General features: G+C 40.5%; 1 protein-coding gene across 11 annotated transcripts in view; it reads left to right on the forward strand.

The window, feature by feature from the left end:
• Positions 1 to 24,424, forward strand: part of LRRC8B (leucine rich repeat containing 8 VRAC subunit B) — a 110,377-nt gene that overhangs the window by 16,343 nt on the left and 69,610 nt on the right. For 6 of the 11 annotated variants that reach the window (XR_011975748.1, XR_011975749.1, XM_072649027.1 and 3 more), the window contains exon 2: positions 6,646 to 6,770. The exons of 4 other annotated variants lie outside the window; for them this stretch is intronic. The gene's annotated coding sequence lies outside the window, so the exon portion shown is untranslated. Of the gene's footprint in view, positions 1 to 6,645; positions 6,771 to 12,036; positions 12,182 to 24,424 lie in introns of all 11 variants that reach the window. One more of the 11 variants, XM_072649029.1, reaches the window with a different exon arrangement.

The following is a 24,424-nucleotide window of genomic DNA, read 5'->3' on the forward strand; positions in this document are numbered from 1 at the left end:
CCAAGTTCATTATTTCTTTGCTCGCCATTTCTTATACTTTATTCAGAAGGGTGCTTGGGAAGCAGTGCATTGGATGGGATTGAACAGGGATAGACTTGGGGCAGGAGAGGAAAGATCATAGCTTCAGTGCATCTAGGGATGGTGAGGTGATAAGTCTAGAGTTCCACATGACCCAAGAGACCAGGTAGTTCAGTCCTCTCATTTTACAGGTGAGGAAACATTGAAGTGAAGTGATTTGCCCATGCTCACAGCTGCATAAATTTCAGAAGCCAGGCAAGAACCAAAGTTTTTAACTGGAATAATGGCATATATCATGTCAAAGAGCTACATTGGTCTCACTTTGTTGATCTGAGAACTAAAACATACGGAAGATGTTCAAAAGATCTTCACTTCTCTGGCCTGAATTTGCTAACAGATGCTAATCCCCCCCTCTCATTGAAAACTGAAGACACTGCAGCCCAAGGGCTGAAGTGATCTGTTTCAGGTCACCTAAAGGCAGAGGCAGAACCAGGAAGTCCTTCTGTATTCCATTCCCACATCATACTACATTGCCTTTTTATAATCTAATCTCAGCCGAGCCTTCACTGCTGAATAGCATCCCTTTTTCCCCTCACTTTTTGGTTCTTTATTGTACATACCACAGTAGTTAAGCTATCACAAACCTTCCAGGCTTTTTTTAAACCACCTGAGCTATTTCTTGCCCCCTTTCCTTTTAGAACAGGACTTTTTTTACCTGGAATCTGTCAATTTGTTTTTAAGAATATTTTGATAATTATTTCAAAATACAGTGGGGTCCTCTATGTAAGCCTATGTATTTTATTCATTTAAAAATATCATTCTAAGGAGCCCATAGGTTTCATGAGACTGCTAAAGGGGTCCGTGACACAAAAAAAGGCTAAGAAATTCTGTTAGGAGATCTTGCCTCTTAAGTTCCGGAGTAAAAACACCTGTCTCTAACTTATAAAATCTTCCTCATTCCTTGCCCTTCCCCATGCATACACACTAACACTTTCCCCCTCTTTATAAGTGCCAAAGTGTAAATTGCTTTAAGTTAGAGCTGCCAAGGTCAGTGACCTGGGAGTCGTTCCATACTGTCTTGGCAGACATGGGAGGTTTAAAAAACAAAACAATTGAATTATCCTAGAGCCACATTTCCCAAAGCGTGTTCTTTGGAGCCCTAAGGTTCAGTGTGTCATGAACGAAGGGTCTGTGGGAGAATTTCACCATTGGCAATATTTTCTTTTCTGCATCTTAATATGAAGTCTGAAATGATGTGTACATGTGTACAGAATAGAATGTGGTCATTTTTAAATTTGAAAATTGACTTATTTTCCTTTATTCTGGACTAAAATTTTCCAGACCCTCCTCTTATCTTAGGTATTCCATGCTCCCAGCCTTCTCAGATCAGCATTTCTGAGTTCTGTAATTCAAGTCCGGAAGTGTTCCTTGACCAAAGAAGTTTGGGAAAGCCTGGTATAAAGCTTTTGACCATCTTTTTGTGGGTTCATTTTATTCTGTTCAGAATATAAAACTTCATCAATAATTTGTATGTAGCTCATCTGTTCTTTTTCCTAGTTACTGAATCAGACATTACAGGAATCAGTAAGGTCAGCCATCATTTGGTTCCCAAATATTTGATGTTTTCAGGAAAAAAAAATGACCAAAGAAAGAACTAAGTGTGGGCAGAGGAAAAAAAGTGGAGAAGAAATGGCATAATTAGGCAGATCTTGAGAGGGGATGAGAGAGTTGTCATTTTCTTCCATAGAGTCAGCCCCACAGTTAATCTGTTTTGAAGAGAATAGAGAGTAAATAACTGATGGCTTTGCGGGCAGGATGCTTACTCTGCAGCTGTAGAGGCATCTGAGGGCCTTAAAAGAGACTTGAGGTGGGGAATGAGTTCCTGAATTTCAGTGACTTTCATCCGAAAATGAAACAAGAGAACCCGCCCCCCCACCCTCAGCAGCAGCAGCCGATTTCCTTTTGGGCAGAATATGCACATTTTTTATCCAAAAATAATACTTGGAAGATAAATTTGTTAACTTCAAGAAAGCATTCATTGTAACTGCTTATCTTCCCAAGCACACTTCCTTTACAGATGTCTTCAGTATTTAGCCCTTCGAAAGTAAAGAATCCCAAGCTGCACTCATCTCTTTTTTACACTGTGAGGCGTGTTTCCCAAAAATGGGTACAGCTTAATCGCACGATTGGCATTTTGAAGAATCCAAATGGAAGCTGGCCTTTCTTGAGAAAACACGTTAGTGCCTGCCTCCAGCTGAGTGACCCCACTCCTTGCCTCTTGTACCAGTTGATTCAAATCAGAACCAATGTAGATATGACGAAAGGGCCAGAGTTATCCATGTAACCTTGAAAATTTGAGTTCTGTTTATTGCCATTTTAAAAGGAAAGCAAAGAAGATTCAGATGTCCATGTTGGTTTTATGTATATTGATGTCCTTTCACAAATGTTGCTGCCCTGACAACTGACTGTTACATCATTAAGATGGCCAAAGAAAGAATCAACAGTAAAGTGAGGGGCCACTAGGCGTCATAGTGGAGAGAGCACTGGCCATGGAGTCAGGAGAATGTGAGTTCAAATCCAGCCTCAGACACTGGACACTTTATTACTGTATGACCCTGAGCAAGTCACTTAACTCTGATTACTTCACAAAACAAAACAATAAAGTGAATTCAGCACTTGGGGTACAAAATAAAACCCAGCTCTTAGCCTATACCTTAAATCCAACTTTCTTTTAAACTTGACTGTTTCTGTTCATGGCTTAACCATCATTCAACTTCCTCAGGTTAACCTTAGTTAGTGACCTTAGTGTCATCTAAACCTTCTTTATCCCTTACTTTTAACGTCCAATTAATTGCCAGGTTTTGTCAGTTATATTTCAAAACACCTCCCACATCTGTTCTCTCTTTTCAGTTGCTTCGGACACTTATCACCTCTTGCCTGGTTTATTTCAGGGGCTTCCTAAACGATCTCTACCTTGTTTTCCTTTTTCTTTCCGAACTAAATTATTTTTAATTTTATTTTTTATTCTGAAATTAACACCAAGTAAAATTCACATTTCCATACATTGTATGTATGTGTGTATATGTGTGTGTGTGTATATATATATATAGAACATATATATATACACACATATTAGAACAGAAGAGAGGGTTGGTTATGCATGAAATTGCAAATCTCTGTTCAAAGTTGCTTTTAAGTGCATAATAAATTGAGCCCATAATTATCAAAGCTGCCCTGCTTGGCTGTGGTTTCTCTGGCCTTATGTTCCCTTTTGTGCATTTAAAAAATGCTTCAATTGACCCCATTTTCTTTTTTTTTTCCTTTCCTTTTTTAGTGGCCTTATAGATATCTCCCTTTTTCCTCCTACTTTTCCTTCCCACTGGAAAAAGCAAAAAAGAAAACCTTTATGAGTAAGCGTAGTCAGACAAAACAGATCCTCACATTGGCCGTGTCCAAAAATGTGACTTACTCTGTACCTTGAGCCCATCAGAGGTGGGTGGGTAGCATATTTCCTCATGTTTCCTTTTGGGACTCTGGAGTCATACATAGTTGGTCATTTTTGTTGCCTTCTCCCACCTGACTCCCCTCCTGAATGTCATAATCCTCACAAACTCATCATCTTGAAACTAACATCCCTTTCCCCTGGGTAGCAATACTAACAGACTTCATCTGTAAGTGCAAGCAACATTCCATACCTGCAGTATCCCCACCTTTCGATTTTTAAAAGTTAAGTGATAGAAATCGATTTTCTCTCTTTCCTACTCTACCCCATTGGAAAAAAAAATGAAAAACACACTCCTTGCAACACATGCATCAAGAAAAGCAAAAGTCCTTCATTAGTTATGTATAAAACCATATATGATGCATTCTGCACCTTAATCCTATCACTTCTCTTGCACTATGTCTCAGTTGTTAATTGAATTTAATATTTTATCTCCTGCCTCCAGGCTTTCCCCCCAGATGCCCAAAATATGCTTCTCTTTCACCTCTGCCCCCTGAAATCCCTAACTTTTTCCCAGGCTCATCTCAGGGCCACTTCCTTTTCAAGTTTTTACTGCTGCTTTACCCTCCTACTACCATCCTCTCTTTCTTCAATTATCTTTATATATACTTGTGTGTATATGTATATGTGTATGTAGATATATAGACAGCATTTGCATATGTGCACACATGTATATATGTGTATATGTTTGCATGAATCTGTATACATACATGTAGTCTGTATATGTATATCTATATGCACATGTATATGTATAAGCATATAATATATACTTATACACACACATATGGCCCTAGTAGGACATTGGATCCCTGGGGGCAGAGATGACTTTGTTTTTGTCTTTGAATCTCCAGTGCCAGACGTAGTTTCTTGTACTTAGATATTTTAATTGAATTGAATTTTCGTCCAAACTTCCCTCTAGTTCTCCTAAAACTCCTACAGATTGAATCGACTGGATTCAGTCCTTTTACTGCTAGGTTAGACATGGTTTTTGGCTCACTTTTTCCCTTGTGCCTTTTTGGGGTATTTGTAGCCTGTTGTTCCATCTTTGTGCCTTGTTACTATGGTGATAGGCACCATAGAAATAGAGAACAAAGCAGATGGAATATATGTTCCCAACATGTTTTACAATTCTAAAAAGAGATCAGGTTTTTCAGGCATGACTTGTTCTTTATTTGGTGGTATCACTAGACCAGTGTAGCTGGATACAGCAGCTTCAGGGCACAGGCATAATTGGGATAGTGGGAAACCCCTGGCAGTCCCACCTCACCCCTCCCTGCAGTGTTCCTCCTTCCTCTCAGGATGCACAGAAGTGACTAGAGGATTGCTGGATACCCCATTCCAGACTTTTCCTCCTTTAGCCGTTGAAGGAACCCAAGTGCTCAGCCACCTGGTCCTGTGGGGGCAGTGATGCTGGGGAATCTTGGACTGAGTCCCCTTCTCTCTCCCTCTCCCCATTCTCTATCATTCTGTTGCTCATGTTTTGTCCAGTTGCAAGCAAATGAAGACCATTTACCAGCTTTACCACTCAGACATCTGTGTTCTTTTAGTGAACCAGATCAACATTACTGAGAATGGGCCTGGCTCAGAATTTTTACAGGCCTGGTAAATTGCTAATAAGTTTTGATTAGAGCCATGATTTCTGCTCATTTTGGAATCTGATGAAGTATTTCCAGGGGATTGGGGAAAATTACAGAGAAAGGCACCATCTTGCCAAAGGGCTAGGTGGAGATTAAATACCCACAGGTTACTTTTCTAGCAGAAATTTAGGCAGTTTTACACTCAAAATAGCAATCTTATTAATAGGTTTTCCTTATTCATCAGAAGCATAGTGCTTCAAGAACCCTGTGAATGTGAGTGAACTTTTAGTAAGATTTTATGAGCATGCCCCTTTTCTATAATATTTCATTCACTTCTTTTTGTTTTCTGGATATACTTTCTTGGTGGGGAGTAAGTTTTGAATTTACAAAACTTAAACGTATCTTTTGAGGTTTATGGGATCACATAAAGTTTTAAATCAGTTACACAAATGATTTTTAGATAGAGAAGGTATTCCATTTTTTGGAGTTGTATGTGGGTGTGGTAGGTTGGGTAGTGGGGATCTCAAACAATGATCTCAGGGAACCCCAGTATAGAAACTCCCTTCATGGTGATACAAATCATTCACTCTTCTGCAGCTTCCTGTTTCAGAGTTGACATGCACCAGCTAGCAAACTGAAGGAGATTGTAGCTCTGAGGCACTAGGTCAATGAGAGATCATATCTCAAGTATGTATTACAGGTGGTACTGGGACCCAGACCTTGCTGACAAAAAGGTTTACTCACTAAAGCAGGGGTTCCCAAACTTTTTGAGTTCCCTTACTTCTTGGCTCTCAGTACAACCTTCCTTCTCTTTCCCATTATTCAGTACAAAATGATATAAATTCCAAAATTTGCTACGCGTACACACATGAGAAAATAGTTTAATTTCAATTAGATCATGTAGTTATTTCTCAGGTGTTCAGCGTAATTCTTGACAAGCTTCTAGTCCTCCCCTTTGATATACATACCCTGAGATAGAAACCCCTGATCAAAAGCAATTCAAGTAAAAAAAAAAAATACGGAAATTAATGTGAGGTAGGGTAGGTTGCATGCCTCTTCCAGAGTGAGAGCATGAAAGAGAGGTTCTCAGGTCCCACCAAACTCTTAGATCTGTAATTCAGTGTATAACACCTTTGCTCTTGCTGGGGGAGGCTGCATTGGGACTGTTTGGGCATTGTCTTACCACAGAAATCTCTTTGGAGTCATCTGGCCTGTTCCGCCCTTTGCTTAATAAACCACTTAGGCATCTCCTTAGCATCTCAGTGCTTTTTTCTGCCCTGGGCAACTTTTTCTTCTTGTTGAATGAATGAAGCAGCCTGAGCTTCGCGATGGGAGGCTTAGAACAGAGAGTACTGACAATGTGGGCTTCTTCCCTGGGCATAAGCAGTTTAACTCTGTTCATGCTAGACTTTACCTGTGGCAGGCTTCGTATGTTTGGAGGGTGATTTTTGTTTGGGGGGATGGTGAGTGCGTTGATTAGGGGTACTGTTTTTAACATGCAAGGAGCTAGATTTCTTCATATTCTTTTATCTTCCTTTGTATTTTCAGTGTTTAACACGGTGCCTGCTACATAGTAGAGATTTAATAAATACTGGCTGGCTGACTGACTTATTGGACACTGATCAAGAAATATTTTGAACCTTTAATGAACCAAGAGCTCACAAACTGCTGAAGTAAGCAAAAAATGTTATCCTTTTTCCTCCCTCCTTTCTTCTTTCCTACCCATCTTCCCTTTTCCTCCCTTCATCCTTCCTTTCATTTTTTCTTCCCTCCATTTTCCCTCCCTCCTTCTCTTCCTTGTTAAACTTTCTCCCCTCCTACTCTTCCTTCCATTCTCCCTCCCTCTCTCCCTCAGTGGTTTATAGTCAATAGATCCATGATTTCATCCATGTGGTCCTTCCCTTAGAAGATGCCAGTCACAAGCCTTCTCACGCTGTATTGCTCTTGCCCATTTCCACTTCTAAGCCTGCCATAGGGTGTTCATTTTGTGTGCCTTCCTCTTGATCTTTTGATAGTCCATCAGTACAGCATGTGTCCTCACCTTTGCTTCCTGGCTTCCTTTAAGTCTAGCTAAAGTCCCACCTTCTGCAAGAAGTCTCCCATTCCTCCTTAATCTCAGTGCCTTCACACTGAGACTCTCCCTCATTTAGGCTGTATCTTGTTTGTACATACGTGTTTGCATGTCTTCTCTCCAATTCAGTTGTGAGCTTGAGAGTGGGCACTATATGCCTTTCTTTGTATCTCAAGCACTTGGCACATTATAAATATTTGTTGAGCGACTGATGGACAAGATGTCTCTTAGAGTCCTTTCAGCTAAGATTCTGTGATTCTGAGTAATGATTGTTGCCTTAAATATAAGATTTAAGGAACTTCAGAAAAGTCAACACAGAAATGATTGACACACTTGGGCAGTGCATTCTGTTAAGTAACAGGTTTGCCCTGTCCAAGCTAAGATTTTTCCTCACTTTCCTCAATATAAAAGAACTGGAGATAAATGGTGGTCCTAAATGGAGGAGTGGCCTTCACCTTTAGAAACAACATGGATGTTTCCCTCTCCAAATCATTCAGCACATATCTTTGTCCTTTGAACTTCCAGTCTTCAAATTTAAAATCACCAGAGAATATTTATTAGAGCACCATAATTTCCAGTCTTCACTCTCTTCCTGCCTCCAGTCTGTCCTTCATGGGATAGGGACTGGTCCTGTGATTTCATTTCTAAGGAACTTGTAGGTGAGGAAATTCCTTCTGTTAAGGCTGGTTATCACCTTCTCTGCAATTTATAATCTCAGGTAGTTGCCTAAAACACTGGTAAAGTGATTTGCCTAGTGTGTGTCAGTCAGTATGTGTCAGAAGCAAGATATGAACCCGTCTTCCTGACTCCAGGGCCAGCTCTCTGTCCTTCATTCTTTACTTCTGCCTCTGCCTTTCATCCTACTGCCAAAATAACCATCCTTGTGAATGGACATGGTTTTTATTCATCAGTAGTCAGTGGCTCCCAGATGCCTACTGAGGAAAGTCCAAATGCCTTGCCTTCCCATTCCTGGGGCCATCTTACCTTTTCAGTCTTATGTCATGTGATTCCTCTCTGGGCATTCTGTATGACAGCCACCCACCTTCCTAGCATGCCTTAAACATTCTGGCCTCCATGCCTTTGTTCCCATTGTTGCCCATAGCTATGGTATTCTTACCCTACTCTCAACCAACTTAATGTATTGATTTTCTTCACCATCTTTTGAATTCTCTACTCCAGTGTCACCTCTTCTGTGAGCCTTTTCAGATTGCTTCTGTCAGCAGCAACCTTTATCCTTAACCCTTTCATAGTATTGGTTTTATGAATTTCATATAAACTTATTTAATATTGTATAACTATCTGTGTTTGAGTCTTATGCCCACCCAGTCTGCAAACTCCCTATTTCTTATCTAAACTTAGGGTCTCTTCTTCCCCCACCCTCACCCCAGCACATCAGACAGGGAATGTGTACCTAGCAAGAGTCATAAAATGTTGGATGCATGAACTGGTCGAAAAATTCTCCCCAACATGATCATGTGAATCATTCTCTTATTAACTAATGTGAAATGGGAAAAAATATGCCACTGTCTGTTTTTTTATGACCAACATAATTTTTTGAGATGTCAGATGGAACCAGGTCACTGACTTATTTTCTGTTTGGGGTTTATAAAAAGTAACTGATGGCAGAGATCTTGTGTCTGTGTGAGGAAAATGCCTACCTAGGTGGTATGGGGTTTAGTTAGGTCAAATCCTACATGTTTCTTCTAGGAATTTGATGCCACCAGCATCGAGTGTCCCCTTGGAAACAAAAGAGCACCTTGGATTACTATATTAGTCTCTAGCATTTCAGCGTTGCTTAAAGTGACAAAAGCTCATGGTTTTAAGTTAGAAATAATGTAACTTAAGACTTTGTTAAATTGATTTAAAATTTAAAGAACCATTTATCTCACTGTGTGACCATTTGAAATGAAAGTCTTACTGATCTGTCTTTATATAGGAGCTCTGAGATAATTCTTTCTTAGCAAATATTTATAATTGTTTCCCTTTCTTGTCCTTTCTATTCCATTCTTTTCAGTTTCTTCGTGATGTTTTGTATCTCTAGTGCAGCAAAGAAAAATTGACTATGAGATTGTTATATTTCAAAAGTTCGAGACATAATTTCTGGGTAATTAGTCATTTTATAATAATGCTAGCATTTTAATGAGAAAGGTCAGTGGCACTCTAGAATGCCAAAGATAGTCATGGAGGCAGGCTCGTATGCCCTTGGAGGGTGTTCCTGAGGGTGGCAGGTTAAAAATTGGTTAAAAATTAATGAGAGCATGAATATTACAATGAGGGAGGGGAATGGACCTATTCTAATGAACTTTGAGCGTGTCATTTACTTCAAAATTACCCAGGTGCCTGTTCAGTGACTTTTCAGTCGTGTCTGACTCATCGTGACCCCCATTTGGGGTTTTCTTGGCAAGGATACTAGAGTGGTTTGCTGTTTCCTTCTCTAGCTCATTTTACAAATAAGGAAAGTGAGGCAAAGTGGGTGAAGTGATTTGCCCAGGGTCACAGGGCTAGTAAGTGTCTGAAGCCAGATTTGAACTCCAGTCCTCTTAACGCCAGGCTGGGTTATATCTATCCATTCCAACAGCAACATCTTTAGAGCCTTAAACACTAGATTAAGGAGTTTCTTTTTAACCCAGAGACAATGGGGAATGGTTGAAGCTTATTTGAGCAGGGGGGTAGCATGGTGAGGCCTGTACATTTAGTTCTGCTACGATGCTTGTTTTAAAATTGCAGATTTGTCCCAATGAAATTGATATGAAGGGAACAGTCATCCAGTTAAATCAGAGGGGGCCAAGTACATCCCCTGTGGTGCCCTAAGAGATTTGAGAGAGGGTAGGTATTGAGTCTCTGGGTGTGGTTGTCCAACCAGCAATTAAGCCACTTAATTGTCCTGTCATCCAACACCTGATTTTCCTTTTGTCCACAGGGCTACACAGAGACTGCCGAATGGCATGCTGAAAGCATTAATATAGACTGGCTTTGGCATGGCTCAATCCAAAGTAACCCCACTGAAAGGGAGGTGGGGTGAGTTTGGAAGCACGGTAGAGAAGTATCAGGCTTTGGTTACATACCTGTGCATGAACAGGAAGCCACATGTACAGTATCACATCAAGTGTAGCTGCCTGGTCTGGGAAACTCCACCTGGAGTTTCCCAGATCCTGGAACTGGGGGAGTGGTAATCAGCCACTTTGAAAGAACAGACTTTGTTGATCCAGGAAGCCAGGCTAGGTTGTGTTGCAAGCTATGGGGTCAAGAGTACTGTCTTTGTGAGCATATAAGCAAATGGAAGCCTAGAGAGTTATGGCAATCTTTCTTGGCCCTGGACTGCATTTCTTCTGCTTGTTTCCTGTGACTCACTGTAGTGGGTGCTTGTCTTGGGAGACATGCACATGCTCCTCCATATTTTTGTTCTTGTGGAAGAAAAACTTACTAACATTCTTACTAACATTACTAACAAGTGAAGTGGGCTGCCTTGGCCCTGGTGCTGCCCTTTCACCAAAAAAGGCTTGGTGACTGACTAGTGTCAGGGTTGGTGGGGGGGGTCTTGTTTAGGTACCTGTTGTTGTAGAACCTTTTAGGTTCTGTGATCTAGATTCTGCCCTTCGTTCCTCAAATTGTCCCATAAAGGTCATAGCTTTAGATGTGGAAGGTGTGCATCTAGTCCAATCTCCTCATTTTCCCCTAAGGAAATGGCTTAGAAAAGTACTTGGCCAAAGTCACACAGATTGTAAATAAGGATTGTAAGACAGGATTTGCAACCAGGTCTTTGAATTTCAGATCCACCTGTCCTTTTACTGAATCATGTTTTGATTAATGATGGTACTCATGTTCCTGAGAGGAATTCATTTGGCCCTTTAAACATAGGATTATTCAATTCTTTTTTATGGAGGTATACGGTAATCCTTGACTGATCGTGTTTTTACGGCGCGTACTTTACCACTGACTTATCGGGCAGGTTCTGATGGATTTACTTATTGCGATTCAGAACCTGCCTTTTTTTTTTTTTTTTTTTACCATGCTTTCATTTAATCTTCCTAAGGCTGTTTTTGAAGTGTGGCCAAATTACTTGGTGCTATAACAAGTTAGAGCTGCTTAATTGTTGACCTAACAGGAACACTTAGGACACATTAAAATAAATGGCCATCCCAGGACTGAGTCGAAAAAGCCACTAAACACTTTAGAGCCATTTAGAAACTCTGACTTTGTATTAAGTGTAGTTCAAGAGGACTTCCTCCCTCACCGTATAATCAAGGGAAGAACCATGGTCATGCTTTCTTCTTTTGGAAAAAGTCCTGGTGTACTTGTCCCCTGGAGGAAGGACTCTACAGGATAAGAGATGATCCCAGGTTCTCTAAGCAACATGTTCCCTTCACTTGTGAGAGTTCATTTTAATAGTTGGATTTTTAGCATCCTGAGAATTTGATGTTTGTGTGTATTTCTGTCATTTTTGACCTGCTAATGTTGTTTGACTTTACTGGCCTAACAGCTGTTGTTTTTTCTCTTTAGTATTCAGTTCTGTCAGTTTCCGTTGCTGAAATATCCTTTCCTTGTTCTAGCCTCATAATAACTATAGCTTTGTTTTTTTTAAGAAAATATGGGTGCTTCTCTTTTTTAAAATAATTACAAAAATTTTTGTCAACTATGAGCATTTCTGTTCCAGTTTATAACAAGATCATTACTAAGATTTGAGGTGGTGTGAGTGGTTAGGAATGGGGGATTAAGAGTCTGAAGACCTGAATATCTGTGGGACCTTGGTAGACAAGTCATTTCCTCTCCCTGGGTCTTGACTTCCTCATCTATAAAATTAGGGAGAGAGGTCGGTGACTTCCCTTCCACCACCTTTTAATCTATGATTTTTCTTTTTCTTTTTTGAGGCACCTAAATGGCAAGGTGAAGAGTGCTGGGTTTGGAGTCAGGATGAGCTGAGTTCTAATCTGGCCTCTTATTAGTTGAGTCATGCTGGGCAAGGCTACTCGCATAACTGCTGCCATCTTCACTTTCCTCATCCATAAAATGGAGGTAAAACAGCACCAACTTCACAACATGTTTAATTGCACTTTGATGTAAAGTGCTTCCCAAGTCTTAAAGCTTTATTCCTATGTTTATATTAATATTTTGGAAGACAACCAGCCTTCTAATTTCCATACAAAACATTCGAATGTGATTTCTAAAGTTTTTTCAAAAAAGCCATTTCTTGTTCTCTCCTAAATGAAGGCATCACTTGGCAGCTTTTATATTTTGATGTCAATGGATTGCTTTTGAATAAAGAGAGTGAATATATTAGAGTTTGAAAGCCAAAGAACTGGAAAATGCCTCCAGGACACTCATTGCATTGTTCCTCATATGTTAGGGAAAATGGGAGTCTGCTGTTGAGGAACTGTGCATTTTGTATAATTTGTGGTGCACCAGGCATCCGATGGTTGTCTCGAGTGATGCTTCTGGTGTGTGTCTCTTTGTTCTCCCTTCTGAAGTCTCCAGGATCACTTAGGGAGCCTATCATTACCCTTAGTAGATCTTATGTCCTGACTCATAGGGAACCTTATCTGACACTCTCTTTTCTGAAACATGGGGACCCAAAGCAGTAGACAATTCCCTGCATTGCAAAGCCAACAGCCAGGCCAGTTTCTGTCTTGAAACATTTCTAGCATAGATGACTTTGTTGGAGATTCTCCTTAAAAATTTTGGTGTCAAATTTAAGAAAGAAAAAAAATGTACTTGATCCTAACCCTAGAGAAATTAGCAGTTAATTCAAAAGTATATTTATTTAGCACCTAGCGACATTTTGAGGCACTGTGATGGATGGAAAAAATAAGGGGAATGGAAGGAAATAAGCGTTTATATAGCACCTACTATGTGGCAGGATATTATCTCATTCTATCCTCATAACAACCCTGAGAAGGTAAGTTCTATTAATATTACTGTTTACATTTGTTGAAGAACTGAGGCAATCAGAGGTTAAATGACCATGCCAAGGTCACACAACTAGCGAGCATCTGAGGCTGGATTTTAACTAAGTCTTCCCTTTTATCCACTGTGCTACCAGTGGCCTCAGAATTAGGTATAATAGAAAATAAGGTAAAGCATTACTCCCAAATATTGTATTTCTAATCTAGTCAGGGAAGTCAGTCGTATGAACAATGATAATATTAGAAACAATAAAAATGAATAAGTCAATGGATGTCTCGTAGAAGTGACAGAAGATCTGCCTGTGGATGCTGAGATCTTTGTGCTGGGGATGCCAAGGATCTTTTGCTTTTTGTTTTTTGCCTTTGTGCCCCTCCAAACTTGGCTAGAAAGAGATCTACCCTACAGCCTGGTTAAGTGCTATTTAATAATCCTGCTAGTTGCTTTCAGTAAGGCACGATGAAAAGGGGTTCTCTCTTAAAATTGTGGCTTTGTCAAGGGAAGTCAGTTCCTCTCTTAGCCTCATTTAAGTGAATGCATTCTATTAGCAGACCCTAAGCCCCTTTCCAGCTCTGGTTACATGACCCTTTGTTTTCAGGACTGTGCCAGGTGCTGGATGGGATTTGACCCCTTCCCCATCCCCACCCCCCAAATATACAAGTTAGTCTTTGCCCTTGAGTCATTCCTAATTTTGTTGGGGGTAGGGTTGGGGAAACAGAATATACATAGTGTGGCACAGGAGAACAAGCACTGGCTCTGGATTCTAAGGATCTAAGTTTAGGTCCCTCTTCTAATATCTGGGTGATCTTGGACAGGTCACTGAGGCAAGGCTTCTTCATATGTAATAGGAGAGAGCTGGACCTGATGACCTCAGTTCTTTTCCATCTCGACATCTATGAATTTATAGCCAAATGCTAAATTAAGTGCAGCCAACATTTATTAAACTCCTACTGTTTGTTATATGCAAGACTGTGGTGAAGAGGTTACAAAGATGAGGCCCCAGGATGAAGGGAGCCTTCATGAGTCACCCATGTCGGGATGATGTATTCAGGAAGATAAAACCAAGAAGTGTCAGATGCAGAGAACCAGGAGACAGCAGTTTTATTAAAGACATGGAAAAGATAATATCCTGGAAGAAGAAATGGTCTACCATGTCAGAAACTGTGGAGAAGTCAAATAGGTCTAGGGGTTGGGAAAAGGCCATTTGATAGAGATTTGAGACCACTCAGGAGAAGACAGTTTCGGTAATGTTGGGTCCAAAGCCAAATTTCAAGGGGTTGAGAAGTAGTGAAAAATTTGGAAATGGAGGCAGTGAGTATAGAAAACATTGGGAATTTGGGTGTGAATGAGACATAGGACATGCTTCTTCAAGGACTAAGGATAGCTTGAAAGGGGATGGCAGAATTACCTTCCCAGAGGTCTAGGTCTCAATATCCACTTTCATCTTAAATATTCCTATTGTGCTTTGTATAGTTTCCCAATGTCCTCAATCATTTATTTAATTATTTATAAACATTGGACTCCTGAGTAGAATCTAGGTTTCTTAATGACATGGACTATTTAGCTTTTGTCTTCTCATGGAGTTGTAGGCTGTCTGATCCTGCCTTTCCCCCAAGTCCCAGAAAGGTGATGATGATCCACTATATGTTTTAGTCGATCCTGCCCAGAAGTACATTATTTAATAATGTAGCCTATTCCATTTTCATTCTTAGTCCTTGTGTTGCCCATGAATGAATAAATGAACTCACTGATTAAGTTCTTACTATGTGCTAGGCACTGTACTAAGTGCTGTGTGGTGGATGAAAGATGACATGACTGAGGAGACATTGATTTATTAAGCAACGCATGACAATTGCCCAAGAAATTGAGACCATTTGCCTTCCTCAACTTTGGCACTGGACCCCAAATACTCAGGGAGATAGACTTTTCTACATAATCAGATAAGACCCAGTTAATTAGAAGAACATAAAATACAACATTCACTAATCTGATCTCTAATTGGAGGAAAGATTAGGGTCTTTCCAAGTTGGAAAGAGGAGAGCGAACAGGTACAATTCCCTTAATTCATCCATAATTAGGGAGTGTACACTCCCTAAAGTGTCTGTAAACAATCAAAGGAATATGAAAACAATAACTGATTGATTAATATGGGGCCAGTTTTCAGATAAGACATATGAGCTGCTCCAGAAGTACAAATGTGAGAAAACTCCTTGCATCAGTCTTTGGATCTGAGTTTCTGGTCAACACAACTTAGGTCCTTGATTAAGGGTCTCCAAATAGCAGGTAGAGGTGGTTCAGCTTCCTAGTCATACAGGTCTGGTTCAAACAGTACAACAAAGTTTTTCCCCAGTTTTCACAGTTGAATAATGTTTTCTCACAATACAGAAATTGGATTAGATCCATAAAAGGGAACTGAGTTAGCTCCAGAATTGTCACAAGATGAAGTCGGTATGGTTCACTCAATTCCCACCACTATCTTTCAGTTCCCTCATTTCCCCCAGCTGGGAACACCAATAAAAAATGGAGACAATCCCTCTCTCAAGGAGCGTACCCCCTTGGTCACCCTCTGGGAGATCAGACTGGTAAGAGGTTTCATTTACAAGTTGAAAGAAAGGCCCAGTTGCCCTTAGGGTGCAGCCTCAAAGCAGATGGTGATGCTACAACTTTAAAGTCATTTTCATTGATAAATTCATAGCTATTTCTGATGTTGAATCATTTGATGACGTCAAGGACTTTGATAATAAGAATTTTCTGAGTCAGTAGTCCTCATGGCTGCTTGGATGATGAGGGCTTCAACCCTGTAAAAGCAGTTACATGTTCTTGGCTATTGATCCCTTGGAATGTGGCTGTGGGGGCTAGGCTGAAAGTCTGGGAGCTGGGGGAAGGGCTGCTCTCCATGGAACTCTTCAAACTTATCAAATGGTATCCATTTTTCCATCATTTCTAACTTGTCCCTTGGATTGAACAGTCCAGTCCCTTTCCCACAGCAGAGCTCTCAAATCTTAAAAGACAGCTGTCATGCCTTGATGTCTTTTCTTCTTCAGGTTAAACATGCTCAAACCATTCCCCTACGTGACTTGCTTTCATTCAGATTCCATCCAGAGCTCACATCTGCAGTCTTCTGTAGGAGTTTCAGTTTGTCAATGACCTTCTTAAAATCATAACAGCAAATGCTGTTGCACTTTTAGTGGAGCAGTAGATTGGCCTAGCAATTTGGAATATGCACTGAAAACCTTTTGACTCAGAAATACTACTAGTGGACTTATACTCTAAGGAGATCAAAGAAAGAGGAAAAGACCTTGGGTGTATCAAAATATTTATAATGGCTTTTTTTTTTGTAGTGTCAAGGCATTGGAAACTAAAGAGTTGTTCATCAGTTGGGAAATGGCTGCACTAGTTATACTAGATGAATGTAATGGAAATAAAAGGATGGATTCAAAGAAACCTGGGAAGATTTATATAGATTGATGCAAAGTGAAGTGAGAAGAACAAGGACAACAGTTTGTACAATAGTATTGGAAAAAATGAACAATATCAAAAGACATAAAAATTCTGACAACACAATTATTTGTTCATGATGCCAGTAGCAGGATGATGACAAATGCTGCCTACCTCTTGATAGGTGGTGGACTCAAGGTGCAAGATAAAGGGCTCATTTTTGGACATTGTAGGAATCTGTTTTGCCTATCTTCTCCCCGAGGAAGGAGGAAATAAATGCTTGATAATTTTTAAAATTTTGTTTTTAATTTATAGAATAAAGCAAGTTTTTCCATAACATAGTGCAGTAAAAAAAAAAGATTACATATGAAGCTGTAAATCTGCTGTGGATGATCTGCTATTGTTTTCAAAATTGAAACAAAATTATCATATACATTTTTTCTTCCTTCCCTCTGCCCACCCTAGAAATTGCCACCATTAGACATAAATAGTTTCATGTATGTAAAATTATTCTGTATATACTTCTGTTTATCAGTTCTTTCTCTGGATGCAGATAGCATCTTTCTTCATATGTCCATAATAGTTAATCTGGTATTATAATTAAAATTTTTGCAATTTAAAATGTGATGCATAGAGAATGGAGCATGACATTCTGGGTGTGCTAGGTGTGACTAGTTCAGGGTACAAGTGGTACTGTCACATTCCTCTACCAAACACACAGCTTACATTACTGTATTCTAAAATGGATTTTACTTTTTGGGACCTTATGGCATATTAACCCATACTGGGCTTGTTAAAACTCTCACCTTTCACAAGAAGAGTTGCCAACCCAGATCTCGGTCTCTCTTATGCCTGGGCATTTAATCTAATGAAGGGACTTTCAATAATTTTCACTATCCAAATTTTATGGTGATAATTTTGTTCTCTCCCAGCTTTGTGTTAGCTGTACGTCTTCTATATCTTTAAGGTGCTACTTAAAAAAAAGAGAAAGAAAGAAAAAAAGCTCTTTGACCCGCTACTAGAGCCTTCCCTCCAAACAGTCAAAAATTAATCCCCAGTCTTTAGGCACAGATATGTAAAGATATATGAATTTACGAATTATGCTATCATCTAGTTCTTTTTGTCCTCCTTATTCATGAGAAATTTTGTCATATATATTGCTGAAATCAGTATATATTAATGATATATGTAAAATTAAAATATATTCCCAGGGCCTTCGTCTACCAGGCTAATATGAAAATATACACTGTTTTGGACATGGAACTCTTGCCAAGGCAGATCACAATTTCTTTGCTATTTTGCTCCCCACATTGACTGATCCAAAACTTCTCATCTTTCCTGAGGCCTCCCATGGCACAACTCCCCCTGCTTTCCTCAGCCAAGGACTTGGCAAAAATTGAGGCCATTCATGGAAATCTCTCATTTCTCCCCTCATTTTCATCTCACATCTTTCAGATATCTTCCTCCACTATCTCATCCTTCACTCCATTCTTTCCAAAACCAGCCCCTACATGCTACCTTGACTCCATCCCCTTGTCTTCTCTAGTGGATTGACTCCACTTTCATCCCCACTCTTATCTTTTATATCTTTCTCTCTGTCCTGACTCCTGCTGCCGCTACTGACATGCTCATGTCTTCTCCAATCTTAAACGCTTCATTAGACCCTTTCATCCTGGCTAGAGATCATCCTGTACCTCACCTTTCATTTGTATCTAAACTCCCAGAGAAAGCTGGCCACACTCAAGCCTCCACTTCCTTACCTCTCACCCTCTCCTTAATCCTTTGCAGTTTGGCATCCAACACCCTCATTCAGCTGAAACTGTTCTTTCCAAAGTAGTGTCTTTTGTCAGTCTTCATCCTCCTTAACTTCTCTGCAACTTTTGATGCTGTTCACTTCCTTCTGAATATTCTCTCACTTCTTGTGACACTACTTCCTCTGACCGTGTTCTGTGTGACCATGCCGTTCTCTAGCCTTTTTGCTGTATTTTATCCGTATCATGCACTGGGGATCGTTCCCCCCAAGGCTCTGACCTAGACCCTTTGAACTGTCTCACTTGGTGATCTCATCAGCTCCCATGGTTTTAGTTTTCTCCATGTAGGTAATGTTCACATGTATATTTCCAGCCCTGAGCTTTCTCCTGAGCTGGAGACTTAGACTGAAGACTGGAGCCTTAGACCACCAGCCACCTGGTATACATCTTGAATTGGATGGCCAATAGGAATCAGTTGTGGGTCAGGATGCTGGTGAAATCAGGCTGGTATGAAATAACCTCTCTTCCTGAATACAACCACATCCACATTTATACTCTCCTAACACTGCTAGGTGTATTGCACATGAGGAATTGTTGGTGTTGATCTATGGCAGTTTGACCAAGGGACCCTGCTGATGCCTTGCTCTCCTACTATCTATCATACAGCTATGAAACTTGTTTCCAGAGGACATGGTAATGAAACATACCTCTCTGTGCTAGTTGATTTTGATTTAACTGTTTTTCATTGGTAAAGGAAAGAGACAGACATCTGAAAATGATTAGTTTAAAAAAAGCAAAAAAAAAAAATCAGTGTCACTCAGGAGAGGAGATTGCTCCAAGGAGAAAGGCTGAGAAGTTCCCGGTTGTTAGGTATTAAGTGTATATGTGCACATATATAACCACCCCATTGGATTTAAAACCCCTTGAGGGCAGGCAGAAATATTTATATCTCCCTAATGGATAGGGAACCTACAGCCTCAAGGCCACATGTGGTCTTCTAGGTCCTTGGGTGTGGCCTTTTGACAGTCCAAGTTGTATAGAACAAATCCTTTTATGAAGGTGATTTGTTCTGTGAAGCCTGGGTTCACTCAAAGGGCCACACTTGAGGACCTAGAGGGCTACATGTGGCCTCAAGGCTGCAGGTTCCCCATCCTTGCCATAGCATAGTGGATATACACAGTAGGAACTTAATGAATGTGTTCGCTTAAAAATAAAATCCTTCTAAAGATGGTAAAAGCCAATCTGAACTAAAGTAGTTGGATTTAGAGGAAGGCTTTATAAAATTGGATATAAAGATTTAAGTAGCATTTGGATATGCAAAGAAGAGGAAGGAGAATATCCCAGGTTTGGAAATGCATAAGCAAAAAGGGACAGAGGTAGTTTTTTTTTTTAATTTGATGTCTCTGTGGAGAGGTATGGTTTGAGAGGAGGCTTCACACTATGGAACAGTGGGAGAAGAACTTGTCCAGATAATGTGGGCTGGGAGGCATGTGGATTGCATAGGGCCCAGCAAGAATAAAGAATGTGATCTTAGTTCAGCAGATGATGGGGAGCTACCATAGGCTTTTTAGTAGGGAGGAATATATTGAAAATATCTCAGGAAGATTAATGCAGTGGTGGCACATAGTACACCATGGGACCAGGAATGAGTAAAGGCCAGGAGACCAGGTGGGATATTGAAGGCCCAGACTGGCCTGATGACACTGAGAATGGAAAGGAAAGGCTGAGAAACTCAAATCACATTGCAAAGGAAAATTAACAGGCAATGGTAATTAATGTGATACAAAACAAGGAGAAAGGAGAGCTGAGGTTTCTTTTTGTTAGTATGCTGTCTGTGGGGAAAGGTTGGCTAATCCATGGTCTAAAGTCTTCTAGGTCCTCGGATGCAGCCTTCTGACTGAGTCCAAGTTTTACAAACAAATCCTTTTATTAAGGGGATTTATTCTGTGAAGTTTGGATTCATTGAAAGGGCTGTACTTGAGGACCTAGAGGTCCACAAGCAATCTCAAGGCTCAAGGTTCCCCATCCCTGGGGACCTAAGATTGGGAACTCCCTCTACCAATTCAGAACAACAACTATTCCACAAGTTATAATCTTGAAACAGTTATCTGGAGGACACAGACAAAGTCTGGAGCCAAAAGAAGAAAGAATAATGAGCAAATTCACAGTTCTGTTTCATTTTTCTGTTATCAGTACTAATTATGAGTTTAAAGCAATATGCCTTAATATTAGAGGCATTGAGTTTGATAGACTTAAGAACTCTGACTCATGCATGACCAAACTTGTTTCCAGAAATCTGATGGTGTGCTACCCATCTCTTGCCAGAGATGTGATAACTTCAAGATGTAGGATGAGACATGCTTGTGTGCATGGACAATGTGAGAATGTCTTTTTTTGACTGTATATATGTGTAAGCAGACTTTGAATATGCTCAGTTTGCCTAATAAGGAGTCCGGTGTGTCCCCATGCACTGAGATAACTTTTGCCTGCATCTTTAAAACTAGGTAGCTATGTGGTGCGGTGGTGCTGCTTGAGTTCAAATCTGACCTCAGACATTCACTAGCTGCGTGACCCTGAGCAAAACACTTAACCCTGCCTGCTTCAGTTTACTCATCTTTGCCAATACAATCCCAAATGGGGCCACAAAGAGTCAGACGTGACTGAAAAACGATTGTGCCTTTAATCCTGGTGAGACTGAGCTGATCGTCTTTTTCTCTTCCGCCATCTTTTTTGGCTATGTTCTCAGCTGCTGTGCCCAGCATGGATGTTGTGAATGAAACCAAGGAGAAGGGGGAGGGACTTGCCCTTGTCTCATCACTCACTTTCTCCCAGCCTCTAACAAATGGTCTGGAGAAATGTTTCTGTTCTGGTTGTTTCTGCCACCCTCAGTTTGTGGTGCTGGTGGCGATCATCATGGGAACTGGGAGTTTGAGTCTTGGCAGTCTTGAAGCTTGGATTGCAGGAGGGGTGGTGCAGCCAGCTAGGCCCCACAGAAGCCCGGAGAAGCCGGGGTGCTGGGGACCAGAGCCCAAAGCAGCTTTTGGACTTTCCTTAGAAGATCTTCATAAGAGATTGCAAAGAGTGTTTGCTTGGGGGAGGAATGTAACCCCAATCCCAAAGCCCTTTGATTTGGATCTGTCTCCTCTTTGATGGACATGAATGCCCCACCCTATGTGAGAGGCAGGGTGGAGTTGTTGAAAAGGTGTTGGAAATGATCAGCTCAGCCTCACTATTTTAAGATTCTGGTAGTCAAGGAAGCAGATTGTCCCATACATGTGCTACGAGACAGCAACCCCCATATTAGGCAAATGGAGCACTGAAAAAGCCACTTTATCCTTACCTATTACTAGGTTTTTCTTTTCTTTTCTCATTTCAGTTGGGGGTGGGTGGGAGGGAAAGAAAGCAAATGCTTGTTAACTGAGAAACAACAAAAATGAAAGATTTAAAAATTAGACTGGGAAAGCATGAAAGTATTGATCTAAACCCTGGCTTTCTGGTGTCCAAAGAAAAATTTATGAAAATGAAAGCACTTTAAATTACTAATGCTTATAAATAAGGCAGCTTCCCTTTCCTAAATAATGAGTTTTGGGAATAGACGTAAACAGAACGCTGGTGAGTTTGCTAATTGTTCTTTCCTGCTGACGACATGAAGTGAGCATCAGCTCTTAGGTGCCTTCCTATGCCAGAGTCTAAAGTTTTGCCTGTGAATTTAAAATTAAAAAACCACATCCACCTGCATCTCCATCCCCAAGGAGATGGTTTTGGAACACTCCCTTCTGAACATTTTCCTTCAATAATTCAGATTGGGCAGTAAATTTCCTACGATCACAGAGTTCCCTCTATAAAGCGTAAGTGTTCTAGAAAGAAGTTGTATTGGGAGATATTTTATATTTATTAATACCTATTTGAAGATAAACATGAAGTCGTGGTAATATTTTGAAGTAAGCAGTTTGTTTTCACTGCCTTCCCATTCTATGCCTTTTGCCTCCTTCATGGCCCTCCCCCTTCCCCTTCAGATTTTTAGTGCCTTTCACGTTATTTACTCTCTTCGTTATTATGAGAGGAAAGGACCCAGCAGCTGACCTTTTGGGCAGTGGCTAGGTTTCCTGAGTTGTTTTTTATTTTAAGATTTGATTCTAACTGTAGAGTGAAACACCCAGTAGTCTCTCCCCGCTCTCCTTCTGCAGGAGCAGGCTTTTTCCCATCCCTCTACCATCCCCGAGTCTGGCTAGAACCTTCCATCCAAGATGACCCCTCATATTTACTTCCATAGCTTGGACTTAGCTATTTTTACGTTGTCTCCCTGCATTAGATTCATCTCCATAAGAGCATTGACTGTGTTATTGCCTTTCTTTCTATCCTCAAACTTAGCACAGATGCCTTGGCACATGGTAAACACTTAAATGTTGAGCGTAGCAGCAGCAGCAGTAGTAGTAACAGTAGTACTAATGGTAGTAGTAGGAGTAGTCGGCACTTAATAATTGTTGAATGACTGCTCTCCTTTCTTCTCTCAGTTGAAATGGACTGAATTTGGGCCACATAGATCTGGGCTTGATAACTCGGCATATCTGATATGGCACTGTGATAGGATTTTAGGCCTTGGCCTCCCTTTTGGCTGGGGATTGGTGGGTGTGGGAGGGGAAGGGAAAAATGTTGGGTTGTAAGAGAGAAAGCGCTAGACTTGGGTCAGAGAACTGAGGTTCACATTCTTGGCTGGGTGACTTCTTACCTATGTGGACCCTTTGGTGAGTCGTGTTGGTCAGCTGAAAAATAAGGCGGCAGGGCCAGGTCATTTGCAAAGTACCTTTCAGCTGTGGTTTCAGTGGTCTTGACAGGAAATCTCATGTCTGGGCTCCTGAAAGGAAAGAGGACTGACCCCAGATGTTCAGATATAAAATCTGAGACCTTTATCTTTGTGGCTATTTGGCTTAAATAGAGCACTGGGCCTTGATTCTGGAAGCCCTGAGTTCAAGTTTGGTCTCAGATGCTTAGTAGCTACGGGGCCCTGGGCAAGTCACTTAACCTCTGCCTGACTCAGTTTTCTCCTCTGTGAAATGGGGATAATAATAGCACCTACCCTCAGGCTTGTTAGGATAAAAATGAGATAACCTTAAAGCATTTTGTAACCTGTAAGGCACTATGTCAAAGTTTGTTTTTAATATTATTGTTATCTTTTCATTTATGTAGCTGAGTATATACAAGATATTAAAGGAGAAATCCCCAATATTCTCTTTGATTATAAAATAGGAAATTTTTAAAAGAAGAGGAAAAGAAACCCAATGAATTCTTGGTTTAGCATTGCTTTTACGCAACCTGCTATAATTTATGAAATGCTTTTGTCTGTGCTTAATTACAATGCAACAAAATAATGTGAGATTAACTTGGTTACAGTAGTCAGCTTCACATGGCTCAACTTTCCTCATTTATTGCTCTGGAAGCACTTATATGCTCACATCTTCTTTAAAAAAAGAGTGTTGCTGTCAGTCACAGCATTTATTTTTAGTGAGGCAGGCATCAGGCATGTAATGTGCTCTGTCTCAAAGGAGTGGCCCAGATGATAATAAACAATGGGATGTTGGATTGAGCTCGAGCTGGAAGCAACGTGAGAAATAGAAAGTATTTAAAAATCCAGGGTTTATTGTTAATGCAACATTTTGGTTAAAGTATAATGCAGTGGGAAACAATTTTACTTAGCTTCTTAGCGTAAATATGCGCACAGGCATTAAAATACATTAGCCATGACAACTGTGGTAATGAGGCAGTGATGATATGTGTATTGGAGCTTCCTTCCCTCATGTAAAAGCCTCACAGAGGAATGGAGAGGGGCAGGTGCAGAGGCTGATAAAGGCAGCTAGGAGGCCCAATGGTGCCAGAGCACCAGACCCAGAGTCAAGAAGGCCTGAGTTCAAAACCAGCCTCTGAGGCTCACTGTGTGGCACTGGGCGTGTCACTTAATTCTGTCTGCCTCAGTTTCCTCATATATAGAATGAAGATGAACACCTACACCTCCATTCAGGGTTGATGTGAGGATTGGATGAGATGACATTTGTACTTTGTAAACCTTAAAGGACTATACGTTAGTTTTATTATTACAGGTTCCCTGCTCTTCTACCAAAGGGAGGCACATATTCAGAAGTCCAAAAAATTCTGTCAGGCAGCATGGATGCCC

Source organism: Notamacropus eugenii, chromosome 2, assembly GCF_028372415.1.
Source record: "Notamacropus eugenii isolate mMacEug1 chromosome 2, mMacEug1.pri_v2, whole genome shotgun sequence".
In the NCBI taxonomy this organism is placed as follows: Eukaryota; Metazoa; Chordata; class Mammalia; order Diprotodontia; family Macropodidae; genus Notamacropus; species Notamacropus eugenii.